Source organism: Pleurodeles waltl, chromosome 5, assembly GCF_031143425.1.
Source record: "Pleurodeles waltl isolate 20211129_DDA chromosome 5, aPleWal1.hap1.20221129, whole genome shotgun sequence".
In the NCBI taxonomy this organism is placed as follows: Eukaryota; Metazoa; Chordata; class Amphibia; order Caudata; family Salamandridae; genus Pleurodeles; species Pleurodeles waltl.
This window is the reverse complement of record NC_090444.1, coordinates 1531548458-1531565207: the sequence shown is the minus strand read 5'-3', so window position 1 is coordinate 1531565207 and position 16750 is coordinate 1531548458.

The window sequence follows — 16750 nt, the reverse complement described above, 5'->3', positions numbered from 1 at the left end:
GCAAGATAGTTTTAGATAGGCATGCTGTCTTCAATGTACACATCATGGGTACACCAGTTAGTCCTACCAGGGATCAGAGAGAATACGTCAGCATAGTGGTTGAAGATTTGCCTGCAATCAGCATGCTGTTGGTCTGTGAAGGTGTCTGACAAGACCACTCCATCCACAGACCCATTTTTGGGATTACTGGAGAGGAGATCAGGGAGAGGTTCACTCTCTTCTTCCTGTCCCTCATCTGTAACCATGACCATGGTCACATCAGCTCTGTTAAAAGAAGGATTCAGGTGGTTGACATGTATTACACTTTTGGGATTCTTTCAACTACCAAGGATAACTAAGTAGGCAAACTTCCCTTTTATGGGGTAGGTTCCAGACCACTTATCTTGAAAAGCCCTGGGAGACGATAACCTGTTTGGACTTCCTCCATAGCAGCTTTTAGGTCATACCAGTGTTTCTGGGTATCCTGGCTGGTCTGAGGGTTTTGCTTGCTTTTTTCATATGCTTAGCCACCCTGGAACGAAGGCCAAGGACATAATCCACAATGTCCGTGTTTGATCTCTTTGAGAGGCCTCTCCCAGCCTTCCGTCAAAAGACACAATGGACCTCTTACAGGATGCCCAAACAAAAGTTTAAATGAGAAAATCCCTAATCCCTTTTGTGGCACTTCCCTGTAGGCAAAAAGCAGACATGGAAGTAAGACATCCCATCTCCTCCTGAGTTTTTAAGGGAGTCATCCAATCATACTTTTCAATGTTTGGTTAAATCTTTCAACCAATCCATTGGTCTATGGATGGCATGGGGTAGTGAACTTATAAGTCACACCATATAATAGCCACATGTGTTTTAAGTATGCAGCCATGAAGTTTGATCGCCTGTCTGATGCTACCACTTTTAGAAAGCCAACCTTAGCAAAAATACTCAGGAGGGCCTTGACCACTGCAGGGGCAGTGATGGTCCTAAGAGAAATAGCTGCAGGATATCTAGTGGCATGATCTGCTACCATTTGGATATATCTATTTCCTGAGGTTATTTGAGGGTCAAGGGGGCCAGCAATATCAACCCATAGCCTTTTGAAGGGCAACCACGAGTACTTAGATTAAGGGGACCTTCAATCAATCAATCAATCAATGGATTTGTAGAGCACGCTACTCACCCGTGAGGGTCTCAAGGCGCTTGAGGATGGGGGAAGCTGCTACTGCTCGAACAACCAGGTCTTGAGGAGTCTCCTGAAGGTCAGTAGGTCCTTGGTCTGCCGTAGTTGGATGTGGAGGGTGTTCCAGGTCTTGGCCACAAGGTAGGAGAAAGATCTGCCAACAGTTGTTGTCCTGTGGATGTGTGGGTTGGTGGCGAGGGCGAGGTCGGTGGAGCATAGCTGACGGTTCGGGCCATTGAGGTATGGTGGTCCGGCATTGTGGAGTGCTTTGTGGGTGTGGGTTAGGAGTTTGAATGTGATCCTTTTGTTGATGGGAAGCCAGTGTAAGTCTTTCAGGTGGGTTGTGATGTGGCTGCAGCAGGGGATGTTGAGGATGAGGCGTGCGGAGCGATTCTGTATCCGTTGCAGTCTTTTCTGGAGAGCTGCCAGGGTTCCTGCGTAGAGAGCATTGCCGTAGTCCAGTCTGCTGCTGACAAGGGCCTGGGTAACCATCCTTATGTTTTTGGGAGGGATCCATCTGTAGATTTTGCGGAGCATGCAGATGGTGTTGAAGAAGGCAGATGAGATGACGTTGACTTGTTGCATCATGGAGAGCGATGAGTCAAGGATGAACCCTGGTTGTGGACGTGGTTGGTGGGCATTGGTGCGGCTCCCAGTGAGGGTGGCCACCAGAAGGTGTCCCAAGCGGAGGGGGTGGGGCCGAGGATGAGGACCTCTGTCTGATCTGAGTTTAGTTTTAGTCGACTGTTCTTCATCCATTTGGCGACAGCCTTCATACCCTCGTGGAGTTTGGTGTTGGCTGTGGCGGGGTCCTTGATGAGGAAGAGGATCAGCTGGGTGTTGTCGGCATAAGAGATGATGTTGAGGTTGTGAGATCGGACGATTTTGGTGAGCGGCGCCATGTAAACGTTGAAGAGGGCTGCGGGAGGATCCCTGTGGTACCTCGCAGATGGTCTTGCTGGCTTCAGATAGGAATGAGGGAGGCGGACACTCTGTGTTCTGTCGGAGAGGAAGGAGGTGATCCAGTCCAGGGCCTTGTTGCGGATCCCTGCGTCATGGAGGCTTATGCTCACGGTGTGGTGGCAGACGGTGTCAAAGGCGGCCGAGAGGTCCAGGGGGATGAGGGCTGCTGTTTCACCTTTGCCCAGGAGGGTCCGGATGTTGTCGGTGGCAGCGATTAGGACAGTCTCGGTGCTGTGATTGCTGTGAAAGCTGGATTGGGATGGGTCCAGAGTGTTGTTTTCCTCCAGGTGGTGGGACATTTGCCTGTTGATGATCTTCTCGAGAACCTTTGCAGGGAACGCAAGCAGGGAGTTGGGCCGGTAGTTTTTGAGGTCTTTAGGGTCCGCCTGAGGTTTCTTGAGAAAGGCGTTGATCTTGGTGTGCTTCCATCTTTCCGGGAAGGTGGCGGTCTAGAAGGAGCTGTTGAGGATCCAATGGAGTTGGGGGGCGATGATGGAGCTTGCTCTGTTGTAGATGTAGTGCGGGCAGGGGTCAAATGTAGAACCGGAATGAATGGTGTTCATTACTTTGATGGTATCAGCGTCGTTGACCTGTGTCCAGGAGAGCAGGAGGTTGGTGTGGTTGGGGGCGATGAGTCGGAGGTATTGGTGGCTGCTGGTGGGGTCTTGTTGTTGAAGCTATCGTGGATGTCTGTGATCTTGCGGTGAAAGAAGGTGGCGAGGGAGTTGCAGAGGTCTTGTGAAGGTGGGATGTCATTGGTGCTGGAGCTGGGGTTGGAGAGTTCCTTCACGATGTTGAAGAGCTCTTTGCTGTTGTGCTGTTGTGCACGTTGTTGTCGATACGTTCCTTGAAGGAGGATCTCTTGGTGGCCCGGAGGAGCTGGTGGTGCTTGCGGATGGCATTCTTGAGGGCCGTGTGGGTGGCTGGCGTCTGTTCCTGGCGCCACTTCCTCTCGAGTTTGCGGCAGGCTTGTTTGGAGGTCCGGAGGTCGGTGGTGAACCAGGTGGCCTTTCTGATGGTGTAGTTGCGAGAGGGTTTCTTGATCGGGGTTAGAGTGTTGGTGCAGTCATCGATCAATTGACTGAGGTTGCAGGCGGCTATGTCGGCATTGTTGAAGTCAGCTTTTGGGGTTCCGATGAGGACGGATATCAGCCGGTTGTTAGTGATCTTGTTCCAGCTGCGGCGGGGGATTGGTTGTGGGTGGTAGTGGGTGGTGGGTTTATTGAAGGTGAAGTGGACGCAGTGGTGGTCGGTCCAGTGAAGTTCGGTGGTGTGGCTGAAGGCGATGTGTCTGCTGGAAGAGAAGATGGGGTCGAGCGTGTGTCCGGCGGAGTGGGTGGGAGATGTGACGAGTTGATTGAGTCCGAGGTTGGCGAGGTTGGTGAGCAGGGCGATTGAGTTGCTGTCATCGGTCTTTTCGAGGTGGAAATTCAGGTCCCGAGGAGGAAGTAGTCTGTAGATGCAAGGGCCTGAGTGCTGATGACTTCAGCGATGGAGTCACTGAACTGAGGTCGAGGTCCAGGGGGTCTGTAGATTGAGTCTGACCCACGTGTAAGGAACTCTGTCACCCTAAATCCGGTTTTTGCTCCGGCTAACTAGCAGTGCCTCATTTCTCCCACGGGGAAGAAATGATTGGGCAGACGAGCGCATGATATCTTTGGAACTTCTCAGGGAAGTCGTGGTCACTCAGATCCAAACCAACTCTCTCATTTACAATATGATCTCATATACAAATGACAAAGACAGTATAAGTTTTATATAATGTTTTAATAAAACGACTGTATTTTAGATAATAAGGCGTGAGCCGCAATAACCAGAACAATACAACACAGTAGGATTGAAATAGTCACCAGGAGAGTAAAACATAAGAACAAAGCTATCATAGTGCCTTACAGTTTCTACTCTCCCTCTGCTTGTCCTATTTAGAGCACAGCATGTTAAGCTTCTAGCTTGCCTTTCCGAATCACTGGGGAGACATCAGCCCTCATACCTGAGCAAAGGCCTGTGATCTGGTTCAGCATCTGCAACGAGGCAGTCAGCGTCTAGTTGTGGTTCCCTGGTCGGAATCTCCCTCTTACGTGTATTGGGACAAGGAAGTGATTTTATAACTAACATGTCAGCGTGATCACAAAATGTCCCTACGCAGGAATGCCAAGTCTAAACTCCTACCACGTCTATCGGCAATGTACCAGACTGTGGGGGTCATTCTAAGTCTGGCGGGCGGCGGAGGCCGCCCGCCAGACTTCCCCCACCAAAATACCGCTCTGCGGTCGAAAGACCGCTGAGGGTATTTTGGGATTTGCCATGAGCTGGCGGGCGACCGCCAAAAGGCCGCCCGCCAGCCCAGGGCAAATCAACCTTCCCACGAGGACGCCAGCTCAGAATTGAGCCGGCGGAGTGGGAAGGTGCGACGGGTGCAGTGGCACCCGTCGCGTATTTCAGTGTCTGCAAAGCAGACACTGAAATACAAAGTGGGGCCCTCTTACGGGGGCCCCTGCAGTGCCCATGCCATTGGCATGGGCACTGCAGGGGCCCCCAGGGGCCCCGTGGCACCCCCTACCGCCATCCTGTTCCTGGCGGGAGACCCGCCAGGAACAGGATGGCGGTAGGGGGTGTCAGAATCCCCATGGCGGCGGAGCGCGCTCCGCCGCCATGGGGGATTCACAAGGGCAGCGGAAAACCGGCGGGAGACCGTTGGTTTTCCGCATCTGACCGCGGCCGAACCGCCGCGGTCAGAATGCCCTGCGGGGCACCGCCGGCCTGTCGGCGGTGCTCCCGCCAACCCTGGCCCCGGCGGTCTCTGACCGCCGGGGTCAGAATGACCCCCTGTATCCTTGACTGAAGCACAGAGTGAATGTGTTATGGAGAACTCCAGTGCTGAAGTAGGCAAAACAGTGTGATATGAATAAAAAACAAAACCGTAGAACTGGCTATTTGAAAAACAACAGTACGAAGCCTAATAAAAAGCATTTAGAGCAAAGTGCACAGAGGCTCTATGCTGCCAGCAAATGAATAAAATACATCCAGGGCAAAGTGCACAAAGGCCTAAAGCCTGAAGCTAACGCGCAAAGGATACATAAAACCAACCACACTACAGCACAGGATAAGTCTACCCCTCCTTCTGTGACTAATGTTGCCTCTCTGGGTTCACTGACATAATCAGGCCACAACTGTGATCCCATCTGGAGATATGCAAGTACTAGAGGCATTCTTTTTCTTTTTACAGATAGGGTCTCCAGTTTGGTGCCCTTTGTTTTTGCAGTCACTCCACCAAGCCTTTTTGGGATTGAGGTGTTTTCCTTTGTACCCACTCTGAGACTGTGAGGAGCCTCAGGTCCACCCTCCTGAGCAGGTATTTGGGGGACACGGTGCACTTTTTGTTTTGTTTTTTGGTTCCCATCTTTCCCTTGGGGGTGCTTTTTGGCTTATTTCTTTTGGTGTCCCCCTCTAGTGGTAGTTTTGACCCAGTGGTCTTCCCTAACTCTAGAGAAGAACCTGGGCCTGGGTCTACTAGGAACTGATATAGTTTCTCATTGTAACAATAACTCAAAAGATACTCTTTCACAATCAAATGGTAAAGCCCATAATAATCTTGTATATTGTTATCTTCTAACCAGCCACCCAGCATTTTTACTGGAAAATCCTCCAATTTTTCCCAGGACTGACTCTGTTTTTTTTTTTACTATCTGAGAATTGTATTCTGTATTCTTCAGTGGTACGTCCAAATCCCTTGATCAGGGTAGCCTTCATGAGGTCATAGGATTTAGCATTTGCCTCATTCAATGTCAGGAATCTGTCCCAGCATTTACCTGAGTACAGTGCCCACAATAAAGAGCCCCAATGAGCCTATTCACTTCCCTGGCTTTGTAGGCTCTCACCTAGGCAGGAAACCATTTGATGATATCATCACTTTCTTGTAAGGGGGGACAACTCCTTTGGAGAGTTCTAGGTTAAAAGACTTCTCTTTCTCCCCAGTTACTTGTATGCTGCTCTTCTTTTCATCACTATTTCCAAAGGATTAGCTTATAAAGCCAACTTCTGATCCTACCTCCTATTACTGAGCTTCATTGGAGTTGTCTTGATTTTCTTTTTCTTAGGTTTCACCCTCACCCACTGAGTAGTCAGTCTCATATTCTGTCACAAGCGTTGTGTGGTAGCATGAACACCAGTGTGAATTATTGACATTTGCTGAGAGCTCTTATCTAGGTGAACTTCATTTCCATCCAAGGGGTCAGGTCAAGCTCCTGAGCCTGGTTCTTTGCATCAGACTTTCTTTTTCTCAGTTAAGCTGGGACCTTTTTAACTTTTCAAAAACTTTTGGAAACTTTGGAATAATTTTCAAAACCTTTTCAAAGGCCTAATTCTAGTCAAGACTTTTAAATTTGAGTCACTATTTTAGGGACCTTACCAGGGCCCTAGCAATACATTTTTGAAATTTTGCAAAGTAGTCCAATTAAAAAATACAGTTAGGCTAAAGACAGTTCTTAGAGTTATTTGTGTGATCGCTTAGTGACAAAGTGGTATCAGCAAATTCAAAGTCTTAGATCCACCACTTAACTACCAAATGTAAGACGCTGGCACTCTAAAGTGTATAAAAATTATGTGTACTGTGCAGAGATTCCAAGCAAACCCACTTTGATATCCAGAAGGAAAAAGCAGACTACCTAGTGCTCTGTTTTTGAGACCAATTTATAAAAATACTTCAGATTTGTATAACATTTTTAGGACCAAGGTCAACAATATACAGTAAATACTTATTTTCCTATGATTTTACAAAGTTTAGAAAATGTTCTGTTTTTATGCATAGTTATGCACCATAGGAATCAATAGGAAAAACTTTTAAAGTGCACATAAAATCAGGCAATACTGTCACAAATGTTACCTGAACAGCCCCCCTCCCCGACACCAATCCCCAATCCCACCCTATTTACAATTTATTTTGGGGGAGAGCAGGGCTGTGTGGCCCTCCTCCCCAGGTCAATATTGGGCCAGGGGACCCCATCCCCAGGGCCCAGCCTAATTATTTTACATTTTTTGGGGAGAGGGCTGCATGGGAACTAGACTGAGTCCCCAAAAAGATGGCATCTATTGGAAAACAGGGTGTCTGTGCTGAAGGACTCCTACTAAACTAGGTCACTGTTACATCGTCTGTTGAAAAACTGGTGATGTTTGCAAATAATGACATTAAAAGTTAAAATTGCCCAATTAATATAATAAGTGTGTTGTAAACAGGATTCATGGTGACAATTGTACTCAGGTAGGCCTCTTAGTGAGCAGTGCGAGCACAGAGGTCCCTCTGTGTAAAGATTAATAGAATGCCCTGTCAGATGCCAAATTAGTGTATAAAGTTCATGGAGACAGATGAGTATGCAAGCCCACATAATGAGTAATGTAAACACAGAGATCCCTCTGTGTGAAGATCAACAGGGTGTCATATTAGTGCATAGGGCATGCTGGGGACAGGGTTTTTGAGACCAGTGTATAATTAAGCCCTCATAATGAGTAATGGAAACACAGAGATCCCTATGTGTAGAGATTAACAGGGTTGTATATCTGGAGATACATGAGGGCTGTATTCTCCCTTAGGGATTTATTTGTCCCCAAGCAATGTCATCATTCAGCCCTTTAACACTTGTTTTCAATTTGTAAACTCAACATTGTTTGTTGTTGAAAAATCTTGATTCACTGTTAGAATCTTCTCTCAGATGTTCCAGAATGATCCACCAGTATAATTGTACTGTGTTCCCCTTCTCTAAAAATGGGCTGACAAAATTCATAGTGGCTCGTCTGCATCTGAGGTTACTGCAATGTTCACCTATTCTTGCCTTTATATTGCGGTGGTCATAGCTATGTAGTGTAGGTTGCACTGGTATGTTATCAAATATATCACCTGTTGTGTATTACAGTTAGCGAAATCCCTCAGGTCCCATGTGACGTTGTTGTTGAAGGTCACGGTTGTTGTAACCTTGGTAAGGTGGCATGCACTGCAACCTTTGCAAGGATCGTGACCCACCACTTGTGGTAGAGTGTGTGGTCCATCTGTCTTATCTGTTGTCTGCCTTCATGGTCATGTGTGTATTAACATGTCCCTTAGGCTGTGTCTCAATCTGTGGGAGAACAAAGATTTGGTAATATTCAGTGACCCACTGTTGAGGATGTGCCAGTGTTTGCTAATTATTTTGCTCACTTAGTTTGAGCAAAAGTTAAATGTTGTGACACATATCAGTCTATCATCCCTTTCCTTGGGAGCAGAGATTTCTAGTAGGGCGTCCTTATTGTTATTTCATGCCTGTGTCATAGCCTGTGAGATAATTTTCAGTATGTATTTCCTTGCTTCCAACTTAGCTGGTAAGCTACCTGCCTTTTACCTGTAGTTTCTGACCTCAGAAGAGTTCCTCCTTAGTCTGTGGAACTGGCCAAAGAGGAGGTTCTCCTTAAGGTGGTGTGGGTGGAAGCTGTTCCAGAGTAGCAGGCAATTTTTTGCTGTAGATTATTCAGGGTTGTGGTGTGTATGATCCCCTGATCCGCTATGATGTTTAGATCCAGGAAAAACAGCTCCTTGTTACTTATCATGTGGGTGAATTTGAGGAACTCATCTTGTCTGTTAAGCCATCTAAAAAAAACTGTTGTTTCGGCATCACTACCCTCCCAAATGACTAGGACATCATGTATATATCTCTTTCACAGTTTGATGTGTTGTCTGTAGGGATTGATGAGGGCTAAGATCTTATGGACTTCCAAATGATGAACATATAGGCCAGCTATGGAAAGCATCCCGAACAACGAGTCCTGAACAACGAAGTTGTGGAAAACGAAAGCAAAACAATGCTTTCATTTTCCACGACTTCCTTGTTCAGTGCCTTAACCATGCATGTGTGAACTACGTACATGCATGGTTAAGGCACAGAAGAAGGGAGTCAGCGTGATCAAGGAGGAGGTAAGTTGGGCTGGGACTGGGGCTTTTTTTGGGGGGCTTAGGGTGAGTAAGGTTTAGTGGCGGGGTCAGGGTTTAGGTTTTAGGGGTCAGGTGGGGGATTGGGGTGCTTTAGGTTTTAGGGGCAGGGTGGGGAGTCAGGGTATTTTTATTTTTTGGGGGTGGGGTGGGAGGCTCGGGTGATTAAGTTTTAGGTGCGGGAAGGGGGGTCAGGGTTTAGGTTTTAGGGGTGGGGTCGGGGTTGGGGGGTTTTAGGTTTTAGGGGGTTGGGGTTGTGGTAATTTTGGGGGTGAGGGTAGGGGTGGTTGTGGAGGTGGGGGGGCTGTGGTAATTTTTAGGGTTGGGGGGGGCACATGCTGGAACCATGCATGCCGTTCACTAATGCCACTACCAGGTATGCCTTTACATGAAAAATTGTTGTTAAGGTATTTGTGGTAAAGGCATTAGAGGTTACTACTAAGTTGTTGTTCCGACCTCGTTGCTCAGGCATGGGTGGTTGAAGCACTCGTTGTTCCGACATACAACCGCCAGCTATACTTGGCACAAAGGTACTACCCATGCTGGTCCCGTATTTCTTGAGGTACAAGGTGCCTTCAAATTCCCAAACATTTTTTGTAAGAGGCCAGTTATAGCACTCTATAACCACGTTCAGTGGTGTTCGATGTCCCCACTCCACCTCAAACAGGACATCCTCAATTATGCTCAAGGTTTCAGCATGGGGAAGGCTGGTATAGAGGCTTTCTATGTCCAGTCCTATCAGAAGGTGAGTGTCAGGGGCAAAAGTAAGGTCTTTGGTGAAGCGTAGTACATCTTTTTTGTCCTTTAAACATGTATCAGTATTCTTAACAATCAATCTTAAAAAGGCATCCGCAAACCGAGATAGGGGTTCTAGAATGGACCCTATACCTGACAAAATAGGTCATCCAGGTAGAATCGCCAAATGTTTGTGGACTTTGGGAATAGTTTTAAAATAAGGGTGTCTGGGGTTTTTATTAATGAGGAAATCTCCTTCTTAACCAATCATGAGCTAAGTCCTGCTCCATCACGCTGCTAATTTTCCCCCTCAAAAAAACAGTAGGGTCATCTGTAAGTTTCTCAGAAATGCGTGGTCTTCTAGAAGTCTAAGGCATTCATTATGGTATGTTGTTGTGGATTGAATAACTATGGCTCCTCCCTTGTCCACAGATTTAAATACTATGCCCTAGTTACTTGATACTTCCTTGATAGCTGCTTTCTCCTCTCTGGTAGTTTTGTGTAGAACCTTCAGGGTACCTGGGTCAATCTCCCCTACCTCTTTCAAAAATGCATTCTCAAAAGCAAGTACCTCCCCTGGGATAGATATATTGGATGGTGTAAAAATGGACTTGTTTCTCAAGCCTGTGTTCCCCTGTGTATCCCTGTCCAGAGGTTTCCCGTCAAACAAGGCCTAGAGTTTAATCTTTCTGACAAATTAAACTTGTCCAAAAGGGCTGTGGGTACTCAGCCCAAGCCTTTCTCTAATACCTGCATTTGAATTGGTGTAAGTCTTTGGTCAGAGAGATTTACCACTAAGCTGGTTGGCTGCGTAGGACTGCTTGGTTGCTCGGACTGGGTGTACTCTCTTTCATCATGCTCTGTGTCGTCATCCCTGCTTGTTCCTGAACAGGGGCCCACTGGGCTTGGGGATGCTGTTTTGTTCTACCCTTTGTGCGGCCCTGGCCTACCCTTATAAAAGGGTGAGGTTGGTTGTATTAGAACAGTGGAAAAGGGGCACTTGGAGACTTGCAATGGTCAAAGTGAGGAGTTTACATCTGGGGCGGGGTGGTGGTAGGGAACTTGGTGGTACACCGTATGGAAAAGTGCTGGGGTACATGAGTGGTCTGGTGAAGGGGTCCCACCCTCTTGCTTGTCTATATCCTATTCTCCTGTTTCTCCAATTACTCCATCTTCCCTCAGAAATCTCTCTCATGTACATGCTTGAATCAGAGCCACTGGAGCCTGTGTCTGATAAATCTGAGTCTGTATTGTGACCCGAATTCTTCCAGAGACCACATAGTCATCCCTGATATAAGAGTACACCCACTGATGTGTAAATCTACTCATGTCTTTTTTCAGTTTTTGAAATTCAGTTTGTTTTAGATAAATTTCAAACTCATTCCTGGTCTGATAGAGCTCTTCCAGTCTTTTCTTGGGAACTCCTGTCTACTGGTATGTTTTCAAACGGACTTCAATAGTGTGTATCTCAGTTTTAAGTTCCTCTGATAGCCTAGCTGCAGTTTTAATGCTTAGGATTAATCAGTCCCTTGGGCAGAGCCAAGAGATTAGTGACCTGTCTTTTTTTAATGTCTTGTCATGCTGAGAAATGAATAGTTAATTTCATATTAGGAGATCCTCCGGTGTTGCATTTGCCCTCAAATATTCTATCATCATAATCTCATGAATCCTGGTGTTAATTTGTGATTTTTAAGCGTGCTGAGCTCATCCCAATCTTTGTTATCCGTGACTTGAGATTGTCCATTGGTCTTAGCACGCCTCGTTCCGCAGCAGAACGGGGTGGACCTGATTATGAAGCATGTCACCAAGAGGTAAACCCTAGTGAGTGAGGGTTTTCATAGAAAACTAAACAGTTTAGAGGTCCTTTTGGAGGGTTAACCTTGTAGGTTAGGGCAGGGTTTCTGTTATGTTTTACATGAACTGTTCTGTAGGAGGACGAGCCCCTGCCCTTAATTTTCATCTCCACTCCCTGTAAGATTTTGAAGTTCAGTTTTCACAGGCACATAGTTCACTTGGCTGCTCTGAGCCTTGCCATCTGCCAAGTGCCACCATGTGAAATATCAGGAGGATTAAAACTTTATATAGTAGGAGACCTAGATGATAGTCACATTTACAGTGGAGAACTACAAGAAAATGACATGGTCTTCCTCTATACTTCAACAGTGCAACACAGAAGGCAGCCCTATGGCAGCAGTTGGCTAATGCAGGGAATGATTTGGAGAGGATGCCCAGACCCTCACCAACCTCAAAACGAAGTGGTAGGATGAAAGGAAACAGGTAAAGCAGTTTTTCATAAGGATATAGTTGGAGTGAGCTCTTTCTGGTGTTGCAAACGAGAACCTATCTTCATCTCACTTCACTTGAGAAGGATGTCCTCTCCACCATGCACCACCACCTGCAGCAGAGCTGCCTGTGAATGACAATTGTATTTTGGTGTCAAGTAATATGTGATTGTTAAACAATGACTTTATTAGAAAAATGTTTTAAAATTAACTGCAAATGTGACTATGGAAATCACTTCAAGCTTGAGTAAATATCCATGGTGAATTAGACTCTCATGTGTTTCATTTTGTCTATCACACTAAAAGGCCCAGAATCTTAAATACTGAAAAAAGTTAACCTCCACTTTTTTTCTTCATAAACTCTGGATCACCTCTACTGGTGATTTCAATGTAGTTATATCACTGGCACATGAAATTGTGCATGAATTAGTAGACATCACTGTTGTATTGTAAACACAATTAAGTAACTATGTAAAACGTTGTACATTATTATCTTCTGTTGTATTTGTCTGTTGACTTCATTACCTTTCCACATACAGCCGTGGTGGATCCACCAACCAGAGCAGATGTTCCTGAAATTTCAGGAAAGCAACGTCATAGGACAGATCAACCACTACCACCGGCACGAACTGGTACATATATATGTCCAGGAGTGGGTCCCAATTACCACATTATTATCAAACAACCTATAGCTACTTTCCATAAACTCCACCATTAGTCTCACACATATGATATTAACTGTTATATATTAGATTTGGCATTTGTCAACTAGAATGAAAAATAAATTGTACTCATATCTGTCCAGGTCCTGTGACGGTGTAGAGGATAACACATACTACTGTGACCTCTGCTACACCCAAAGGTGTGACATACAGTCAGGCACCACACACTGGGCGGATGGTAGACTCTGATAAGGTCACTGATGAGTAACTTTATTGAAAGCTCATAGTCTATTATATTGGATAACATGTTAGCAGTTTGTGGTCTGCATAAAATATCCTTGAAGTCACCTGGTAGACTTTTCATCCGTGGCGTGGTCTCCCTTAACTTTTTGCCTCTGTTCCCTAGGTTGTTCATGTGTTCTGGACTCTGATGTTGCTGTTTTTGTTACTCTGGGCACTTTACCACTGCTAACCAGTGCTAAAGTGCAAGTTCTCCTTTACAAAATGTGTATGTAATTGGCTTATCCATGATTGGCATAGTAGATTTATTATTAAGTCCCTGGTACAGTGCAATAGAGGTTCCCAGGGCCTGTAAATCAAATGCTACAAGTGGGTCTGCAGCACTGGTTGTGCCACCCACATAAGTAGTTCTGTAATCATGCCTCAGACCTGCCATTGAGGTGTCTGGGTGTGCAGTTTTAATTGTGAATTCGACTTGCCAAGTGTACCCACTTGCCAGGTCTAAACTGTCCCTTTTCTTTACATATCAGACACCCCTAAGGTAGGCCCTAGGTAGCCCCAAGGACAGGGTGCAGTGTATGGTTATAGGTAGGACATAGAGTAATGTGTTTTATATGTCTTGACAGTGAAATATTGCTAAATTCGTTTTTCACTGTGGCGCGGTCTGTCTCTCTCAGAGATTAACATGGGAGCTACCTTTAAATCTGATTAACCGGTTCGACGCCATGGACGTAATGGTTACGTGCATGGCTGCGCCCGTGTGGCGCCATGGACGTAACCATTACGTCCTGGGACCGGCCCTCGGGGGAAGCGCTACACCTCCAGGCCAGGGCAGAAAGGGGAATCCCTTCCCCTTCCACCCCCAGCCCCCCATGACGCGCTGACATCATGAAAGGGTGAAAGACGCGCTGGAAGCCATTTGCTTCCAGCGCGTCTAAGAAGAAGGTGAGTTTTCACGTCCGGGCGGGGGGGGGGGGGATGCCTCTTTGAGCATTCCTGCTGACCTATCGCAATGCGATCGGGCAGCAGGAATGCCCACTAGACACCAGGGATTTGTGTATGTGTGTGTTTGTTTTTAGTGTGGGGGAGCGACCCCTTGGGCAAGGGTCGCTCCCCTTAGGGGGCCAATGCATTTTTTGTCGTTTCTGCCCCCCTTGGGGGCAGATTGGCCTTATTTTTAGGCCGAAGGGGGGCAGAAAGCCACTAGACACCAGGGATTTTATTGTTGTTTTTTTTTGTGTTGGGGGCGGCCCCTTGGGCAAGGGTCGCCCCCAGGGGCCCATATGTATTATTGGGCAGTTATGTTCCCCTTGGGGGCAGATAGGCATATTTGTTTTTTAGGCCTTTCTGCCCCCAAGGGGGGCAGAATCCCAATAGTGCAAGGGATACTGTATGTGTGCTTTGTGTGGGGTGGTGGTCCCTTGGGCAATGGTCGCTCCCCTTGGGGGGCCAATGTATTTATCGCCGTTTCTGCCTCCCTTGGGGGCAGATTGGCCTTATTTTTAGGCCGATCTGCCCCCAAAGGGGGCAGAAAGCCACTAGACACCATGGATTTTATTGGTTTTTTTTTTGTGTTGGGGCAGCCCCTTGGGCAAGGGTCGCCCCCAGGGGCCCATATGTATTATTGGGCAGTTCTGCCCTCCTTAGGGGCAGATAGGCCTATTTTTGTAGGCCTTTCTGCCTCCAAGGGGGGCAGAATCCCCATAGCACCAGGGATACTACATGTGTGTGTGCTTTGTGTGGGGGTGTGGCCCCTTGGGCAAGGGTCGCTCCCCCTGGGGGGCCAATGTATTTATCGCCATGTCTGCCCCCCTTGGGGGCAGATTGGCCTTATTTTTAGGCCGGTCTGCCCCCAAGGGGGGCAGAAAGCCACTAGACACCAGGGATTTTATTGTTGCTTTTTCTTTTGTTTGTGTTGGGGGACGGCCCCTTGGGCAAGGGTCGCCCCCATGGGTACAAATGCATTATTGGGCAGTTCTGCAACCCTTGGGGGCAGATAGGCCAATTGTTTTAGGCCTTTCTGCCCCCAAAGGGGGGGCAGAATCCCCAAAGCACCAGGGATAATGTATGTGTGTGCTTTGTGTGGGGGGTGGCCCCTTGGGCAAGGGTCGCGCCCCAAAGGGGGCAATGTAATCTGGGTGATTTCTGCCCCCCCTTGGGGGCAGATTGGCCTATGTTTTGTAGGCCCTTCTGTCCCCCGGGGGGGGGGGAGGAGGCAGAAACCATGAAGATGCCAGGGATTTTTTTTTTCTTTTTTTTTTTTTTTTTTGTGTTGGGGGGGGTGCCCCCTTGGGCACGGGTCGCCCCCAAGGGCCAAAAAGCACTATTGGGCAGTTCCCCCCCCCCCCCCCTTGCGGGCAGATGGGCCTATTTTCATTTTTTTCTTAGGCCCATCTGCCCCCAAGGGGGGCAGAATCCACTTTGCACCAGGGATCATGTGTGTGCTTTCTGTGGGGGGGTCGCCCCCAAAAGGAGCAATATATTCTATGGCATTTCTGCCCCCCCCCCTTGGGGGCAGATTGACCTATTTTTTTTAGGCCCATCTTCCCCCAAGCAGAGAACACTAGACACGAGGGAACATTTTAAAATGGTTGGTGATGGGGTGTTTGTCAACTGGCGAAGTATTTGTTTTTATGATAATAACAGTTTTTCTCCTTTTTGTTTTAGTTCAAAGCTTTTGCTGACTTTGCTGTGGCTTGTTGCAGTTTTGGCAGTAGTTGTCCTGCGGTTTGCGTAGTTGCATGTTTTAGGTAAGTAAATAAATTTACTCCAAGTGAGTATTGTTGCCATGCATGAATGACATGTTTGTAGGTGGTGTACTGAATGCAGGATTATGTGTGAAATTGTCCTTAGATTTATGCACAATGATTATTGTGTTGTCTTATGTCTAATTTGCTGTTTTTTTTCTCTTTTTAGTGGGATATCATTGGTGATTGCTGTGGCTGTGCAGAGTAGTTGCTGGTGAGTCAAGCTTTTTCAGGCAAGTGAGCAGTATAGTTTTTGAGTTTTTAACTCTTAGTGATAAAGCTACACTTTGTTACTTATCTTACACAGTGCTGGTTGTTGGTGGTATATTTGTCCAGTTATTTTTTGTAGGAAGGATCATGGCTAGCCGTAGGATGACCGCTCAGCAGGTTGTTAGTGTGCTTTTTGAGTCATCTTCTGACCATGATTATGAGACTGACTCTGCATCTGAGGCAGAGGAGGAAGAGCAAGATTCTGGAAGTGAATTTTCTGTCAGACGAATCATCTGATGATGAAGCCACTCTCAGTGCTGATGAAGGGCTTGTTTTAGAGGAGGACACTGATGTGCCGATGGTGCAGGAGCCAGTGGCTGAAAGGCTTTCAATTGGAAGACCTGACACGTGGGTTGCACCAAACATGGAGCTGCCACAATTGCCTGAGTTTACTGGTTTTCCAGGGTGTCAAGTTAATACGGAAAACTTTTTGTCCGTCAACTTTTTTGAGTTGTTTATGGACAATATATTTTTGGAAGAGATTGTTGAGCAGACGAATTTGTATGCAGATCAGTTTTTGAGGGACAACGCTGCCAGACTTAGGCCACACTCTAGAGCTAGCCAGTGGATTTCCACAAATCTGGAAGAGTTGAAAAAGTTCTTGGGTTTAACTTTTTTGATGGGGTTGATAAGGAAGCCATAGCTGTCTTCATATTGGTCTACTAGTCCCTTGATGGCAACTGCTATATTTCCTGCCATCATGAGTTGTAACTGGTATGAGCTTCTTCTTCGGATGTTGCATTTTG